An 8,027-nucleotide genomic window follows, 5' to 3' on the forward strand; every position below is an offset into this window, starting at 1 on the left:
ATAAAATTCATGTATAAACTCAGCATATATACAAAAATTATTTCATTCAACTCTTCACAACATGGATACTCACTTCAGATTTGAGATAACTTTAACTAAGATAAAACTCTACCTCCTTAATGACTAAAATAAACTAAGAGAGGGGCACATGGTACATAATGAAGACAGGCTATAAGGCTTACACAAAACTATGGGACACCAACGAAGATACATAATACATAAAGTATACCAGAAGACATAAAAATTGCATATTTTAGATAGCTTTTTTTAAGTCTATCATTAAGTATGCAAATTTCTGAAAAAAATTAAGCAAAGCCTAATAACCACGGTTGGGAATTAGTTTTTTTATACTGTGATCCACAACCACCACACCACCGTAGAGTTGAGCTGCCTGGTTGCTATCTATGACGGACTCTTCCAGCACAGCGATAATTTGGGAACCGCGGTAGATGTAACCAACAGGCTGAAGATGCTCATACTGATAGTTATTAAAATGCTGAGGATGGTGTTGAAAATCATGTGGTTGAGGAGCCTGCTGATGCCTCTTCTCAAACTTCTTTGGCCGGCGGATACGGTTGATCTCTTCCAAGAGAGCGAAACCCTCCATGCCAACCTTTGCAAGGTGATTGTAATAATCTGCCTGATGAACCTGAGGGGCCATTAATTAGCAGTGTAAATGTTTCAAACAAGAGAATTTCCTGTTGTGTTTGTCTTGGTACTAAACGTTTGAAGCCAGATTCTTTTATATAGAAATCATCACAAAGCTCTAAAGCCTTCGATAATTAAGAATGCATATCTTGTAACTTCAGTAATGTTGGAAAGCCAGAAAAAAGGAAGAAAGTCGGCCTTCCAAATATTCTTCGACTTTTCATGATTTCATTCAAAACATATACATTTCTATCACAAAGGGCATTGGTTCCAATGGTGAAGTAACTAAGGAATCTAAAGCCTGCCGAAATTTATAAAAAATGAAATATTTTATCGAGTGGGTTAGGTTTTTTCTTTTTTTTTTGGTTGCGTATGGATATTTCATATTCTTTTTTCTGAGAATAAAATATTAATTCAGTTATAATTCCAGTATTAAATGGTTAGATATAAATATCAAGAGAGCAACACTCCAGGGCATTTCATCCTTCTGCTTGTCCTACCATTTGGAATAAAGAAATAATTCTTTACTTTGTTAATTTTATATGAAAAAGGGCCAGGTATTGTCAATTGTTTAAGATTATTGATGCTTCAGAATGGATTATATAGAACCTTTTCATATCAAGACTGCAGATTATTATGCGGCAAATCAGTGAACCTTTGTTTTATTTCTGATTTTTATAATTTTTCATCCTATTTTTTCTTTTTTGATTATAGATAATTCTTGCTTGCTAGTTATCAATTATATGTATGTAAATTAAGATGACCTTGGATTGAATATAATTTTTTGCTAGTTATTATTATTATTTTTTGAATATAATTTTGGTGTACGTTAACATTAATTTAGTGTATATTATTTCCACAATATGATCTCAATTAATTCGGTGACTAATTTTAGTTTATCTGGTAGATTTTAATTATTGTAAACAATATCATTTTTTTTCTAATCTGAAAGAAGCCAATCTTCCTCTCCTCTCCTCACATCAATAATCTATATGAGCTAAGAGAATTTGTCTTGATGGGTATCAAATGTGTCCAAATTCAATAGCATAAGTTCATGTTATTGAGATATGAAAATTAATATCTTTTATGTAAATAGAGTAGGCAAGGTTATGTGCAGTTGCAAATGGATTCATATATTCTAGGTGCAGCATGGGTCATGCCAATTCTTTCTCAGATAAGTGCTAAGAAAAATATGGATTTATATAAATCAAAAAGACTTTTAAAATGGTCCATATAGACTCAAAGAAAGAAAGAAGGTATCTACGTAATTATGAAGCACAATTTATTTTTTGTTAAGTATATCATGAATGCCAGAGGGGTGGTGATGGGGGCTTAAAGTTTAGTTGATATGCATGGGTATATGCAAATTTGATCTTGGTCTAAAAATTAAAGTAATTACAACTATGTGGTGATAAAACTTTATGCAAAATGTTAAGATTTCAATTACTACTGTTGATACTTGTCTTTTAATATTTATTCAATATGTCTTTAATAAATACTACTATAGTAACATTTTTTTAAACATTCGAGTAAATTCAAGTTAGTTCGATTTACTTTTATGTTAATCTAAACACGATCCAATTTAGTTTCGAATTGTTTCAGGTTAACACCCAACCCTAACCCAAGTTTTTTTCGTGTCGTATCGAATTAACACAATTGTGTTAAAAATTGTGAGTTCTCTATCAAATTCAAATACGTGAATTATAGAAATAGGATAAGTTACTCAGACATATAATAAAACTTAATTGATCCTGGGAATGGGCAAGAAAAGTAACAGGGAGAAGGAAAGAAAACTCATGCAAGAGTCTAGCTATAATTCATTATTCCGGGAATAACCCCAAGGTAAAAGCTAAGTGAAAACGAAGGAAATAAATTTTCAAGAATTACCTGTTTGGCTCACTTTGATTAATATTTATATCATTAGACAAAATATTCTTGATTATCGGGATTTTTAACTAACCATTCTCCTATTTAAAATACTTGAATGTATTGTTCAGTATCCCTATTGGATTCGGGTCCACCCATGACGGGTTGACCCGACCCGATTTGATTAATTGCCAAAGGGCAGTTATTGGCAGTTGGACTTTTATTTAAAAATCCCAACTGCCATTCCAAAAAGAGGATAACGCCATTTTTTGCAGAGAATCATTCTCCTCCCAACATGCAAAAGCACAGATCCTGTCTCCGAAGATGAAAAGCAATACGTGAGCAAATGGTGTCGTGGAAATAGACTAACGTCATCACCTCATGCCGTATTCGAAGAAACTTCATCGAAAATTGAAATGAGTACGCGAAATTTGTATTTACAGTTTTCACATAATTTGATCATAGTATGTTTAATTATTTTCAACATTGGTATCAGAGCCTAGGATACGTATTTGTTATGCTTTTTTGTGATTCGTATTGTGTATATTGTGAAAATTAAAATTTGCATGTTGAATTTCATTTTTAAAAATTTGTTTTTGGACACGAATTTAATTCGGCTAAAATTGCATGAAATTGGTGTTGGGAAACATATTGGATGTATGCTAGGAATGATATTACAAGTTTTAAATTAAAAAACGACTCGAATTAACACCGGAATCGATGAAAATTGTTCCAAATTTGAGACCCAAGGCATCTTTTGCTTTGTCACCATTTTGACGGATTCCGGTGCCATTGGTGCTGGAAATTGGAATGAATAGGCTCAACATTGACAAGGATACAAAAGCCTTATGGTATAGTCATCAAAAAATCATCGAAAAATAGCTAATTAAAAGGACAGGACTTTTAGGGTTCATCGCACGATTTCAGGTAGCAATCAGGTTGGGAAAACTCGATTACCTGACCTGATTGGTCAATGGGTCAACCTGTTTAGTCAACTAGGTTGACCTAACTAGGATCTTGACCCATGGGTAACCCGGTCAACTATTGACCAGTCAACGATCAATGGTCAAATAGTTGACCTGTCAACGATCAACATTTGACCACGTGTGATGACTTATTCCGACACGTAGAGGCGTGTGATGATGCGTGAAGGATTGTTTTCGACAGGTGGCGATGCGTGTGCCCGCATGACGGCGCATTTGACTCATTCCTAGCACGTGAAGGCGTGTGCAACGTCGATTTGGTGCGTGAAGGATTGTATAAGCTTATTATGGCGCGTGATAGCACGTGAAACCTGTTTTCTGATCCTTGGATGTTATATAGTTCTCGGATCTATATATGAGATGTGTTCTATGGGTCTTACGGCGTATAATGATATGCAATATTTTATTCCAACTCCCGAAAACACATATTGGTGTTTTGAAATACATATTTCTACTTCATGTAAGTTTGTTAACTAGGGACCATCGCATTACATGTCGAAACTATTAATATTTTGTTGAATTCTCTTAATTGGAAAAAAGAGAATATCCGCACATGAATATGAGCCCCGTAATCAATGATCTTATTCGGGACGTAATTTGAAACGTTTTGGGACTGAGTGGATTCATTACAACTTGCTATAGAGCGATGCTTAGTAATGTATGAAAGAATATCTATTAGTTTATGGTTATTCCCAAAACTATCGTGATATTTGACCTAACGCAAATGTAATAGAGACTTCATCATGGATAAAGTGACTCAAAGATCAATACAGGTTGATGAAATGGTCCTAGTCAAAATAGATGATGTATTCGTTGTATTATATATATTTGTTAAGTGTGGAAATTCTGAGATTGGTAGAATTTAATGAAATTCTCATCCAGAATTAATATTGATGCAATTAGATTAAAGTTTAAAATGTTAAGCATTTGTGTCATGGAAGATGATTGGGAACATAGTGAACTTTCGATTCTGTGCCTTATGTGAGATATTTTGAAATTTTAATACGTAATTGCGATAATTGATGTGTATTTGATTGCATTGATAGCGTTGTGTCTGATAGATATGTCTCTGTGATCTAGTTAACCATAATATCTTAAAAAATAATGGTTGATTAGAATGAGAATAATACTGAATAAAGAGAATTAAAACATGTGGCAATTGAAATGCATAATATCCTAGATGAGCAAAAAGTTTTGGAGGTCGTAGATCAGGTTAAGATAGAGTTGTGGCTGACTAGGGAATAGAAACGCAAATGAGTGCCTTACACAAACGTGATGTGGACACGCATCACGCATGTAAGAAGCAAGATTCACTTCGTGTATATCTTGATCAATTTCATGAATAACGATCTGGTATATGAGTACTAGTAATGTTCAACTGCATATGCCATAAGTATGGTTTTTGTTAAAAAGTTTGGAGGAACTACAGTCCCCAAATAAAGACAATTGATTATTGAATTTGATTGAATGTCAAATCTGATCATGAAACTAAAGTCAGCTACACGTAACCTAATATATGAACAGTAGGTTCATTTAGAAAAACGATTTCTTCTCGATAGTGGGAGTGTATAAAGGTACATATGACCCACAGTGAGAAAAGAATGACTTTTGTTAGTTGTTCTAACCACATAAAATTAGAGGACAAATGCCCTTGAAGCAGTTGAATTTAATATTTATGCATACGTTGCAGAATCAACTTTTAAAAGTGAGTGGCTCAAGTCCTAATACAGGAAAGAGATCGTTTAATGCTCAAAGAATAAGAACAAGGAATTGAAATAAGAAGAGTGGCAAAAGTACTAGAAGTAGAGACAGAAACAAGATGAATAGTTGTAATAGAAGCAATAAGAATTATATCACCTGTGAATGAACAGAGCTGAAAATGATAGTCTTGTTTAAAATAAAGTGATGATATTTTGATTTTCTAGTACTATGATATTAACTGAGTATTATCCTATGTGGATTATAGACTCAAAAGCCATTGACCAAGTAGCTCATGATAGAAGATCTTTAGTAGATTTCTATCGAATTTTGAATAAAGTGAATTGGATATATGTAGGCAACAACACAAAGGTTATAGTAAGCGGAATAGACACGAGCAAATAAGTTTTGCAAATGATCGAATCTTATACCTACACGAAATCCAATATACTCCAAATATTCAATAAAACTTGGTCAAAGTACTTGTTCTTCTCAAACTAGAATATAATTTGAATTTCTCTGGGTGTTTTATTGAAATGTGATAGAATTGATTTCTACAAATTTGGTTTGTTGGTTGAATGGTTATATGGTGTTTGTCACCTTACATTTTTTATAATGTTAAGTTTTTCATTATTTGCTTCTCCTATGTTTATGAAAATGAATGCAAATATATGACATGTTACATTAGGGCATGTTGGCTAAGATGGGTTGAATAAATTAGCTTATGAAAGTTTATTAGGAACTTTCACATAAATAGAATTGTCCATATGTAAGCATTGCCTAGTTGGAAAAACTTCTAGAAAACCATTTGACAAAGCTATATGAGTTTGACTTTCTTTGCAATCTATATACTTAAGTATATATTTTCCTATGAATGTAAAGTTTGAAAATGTATCTCATATTTCATTACTAGTGATGATAACAATGCTCGATTCAATCTTGTCTACTTGATCTCCCATAAGTCAGAAGCAGTAGACTACTTTAAACACTATACATAATTGAGGTTGAGAATCAATTAGACAAAATATATAAGAGTTTTATAAACTCATTAAGATCTTGAGCATTTGTTCCGAAAGTTTAAAGAACTGAGTAATGAAAGAAATAGTATGGTAAATAGTAATTCCAAAACTTCGTAACAACTAGTGTAGTGAAGAAGAGTAACTGAACTCTATTAGAAATGGTTAAGTCAATGAAAGCGCAAGTAAAACGTCAAGTCACTTTGTGATGTTATGATATTCATTGCTGCTTGAGAACTTAACCGATTGCCTACTAATCCAGTTGCTTCCACTCCCTATGAGTTATAGTCATGTAGAAAATCTGAGTTAATTGATTGCAATCTTAGTGGTTAGCAATATCATTCCATAACTTTTCCTATAAATTTGAATAATTGGGACTAAGAAGAAATGAATGTATCTTTATCAGTTATACTGAGCACTCCAAAGGGTATGTGTTTATTAGGGAGGATTTCGTTGGAAGATTAACTGAACTTGTATTAGAGATATTACATTCATAGATGATATTTTTCTTAATAGGGATGATGTTGATAAAAGGTTTCAACTGAATGAGATGAGAAAAGAATGAGGATAGATATATTTTAACAACCATTAGTTGAGTCCTAAGAAATGAGACTTATACTTGTTCTAGTTAGTGGGAGCAAATGCAATTAAACTCCAATCTATTTCAGATAGTGGGAGCATTAATTCTCAATTACATTGGAGTAGACGTCCAAAAGTATTCAAGTGACGTTATCTTTAAAGTGAAAACAAGGTTTTCATAACCATTCCCCAAGACGATGAAGAACCTGAAATAAATGTCTCATCCTTTGATAAGAAAATTTTGAAATGCATTGGAAGAAAAGATAGAATACCAAGAAAACAAACCAATTCTAGGTTTTGGTTGATTTATTACTAGATTGAAAATTCATTGGGAATGAATGAGTTTCCTTGAATTACTCGTAAGACGAATGACTCAATAAATAGATACAATTTCACTTAATAGCGAAAAACTATATCCAATGAGAATGTATATATTGTGTAGAAGGATATTTTTGTCATTTATAATATTTACTTCAATGTGTTTGATTCTAACTGTAATAACACATTTGAATTTAGAATTACACCAGATGAATGTTAAGACAATTTTCCTTAGTGGAAAACTTGACAAAGAAATTTGTATGAAATGAGATATAGATCTCATTGTTATAGGTCTGAAGCGTAGAGAGTACGAGCTTCAAAGATATTGAATGACCTAAAACTGTCATCTAGATACTAGTACTTGAACTTTGAGATGATTAATCAAGACTATCATGTTTATATGACAAAGTCTGATGACAAATTTGTAATTCTATCAATGTGTGTGATGATGTATAAATATCTAAAAATGATTTGAAGTAAGTGATAATCATCAAAGGATGGTTGTCCATATCTTTGACTTGTAGGATATGGGAAAACATAATACATATTGTGAATTTATAACTAGAGGAATTGTTCAAAGAAACTTTTAACTCTGTCATAAGAGTGTAATATTCAAAAGATTCTAGAACAATCCAATATGGTATACTGTAAACTTGTTGATATTCCTATGTCAAATAACGAATTAATGAGCCAAAAGAGAATGTCCCAAAACTTAAGATAAAAGTAGAGAAATGTCAAAAGTTACCTATTCAAATGCCATCAGATGTATTATGTATGCTATGGTGCATACATATCGAGATATTTATTTTTGATTAGGCTGGTTAGTCGATATAAGTAAATGTTGAAAAGAGCACTGAAAGGTTGTATGTAGAATTTTGATATATTTTTTTAAGGCTCTGTGGATGATTGATTAAGTGAT

The sequence above is a fragment of the Mangifera indica genome, chromosome 3, assembly GCF_011075055.1.
Source record: "Mangifera indica cultivar Alphonso chromosome 3, CATAS_Mindica_2.1, whole genome shotgun sequence".
NCBI classification, from domain to species: domain Eukaryota; kingdom Viridiplantae; phylum Streptophyta; class Magnoliopsida; order Sapindales; family Anacardiaceae; genus Mangifera; species Mangifera indica.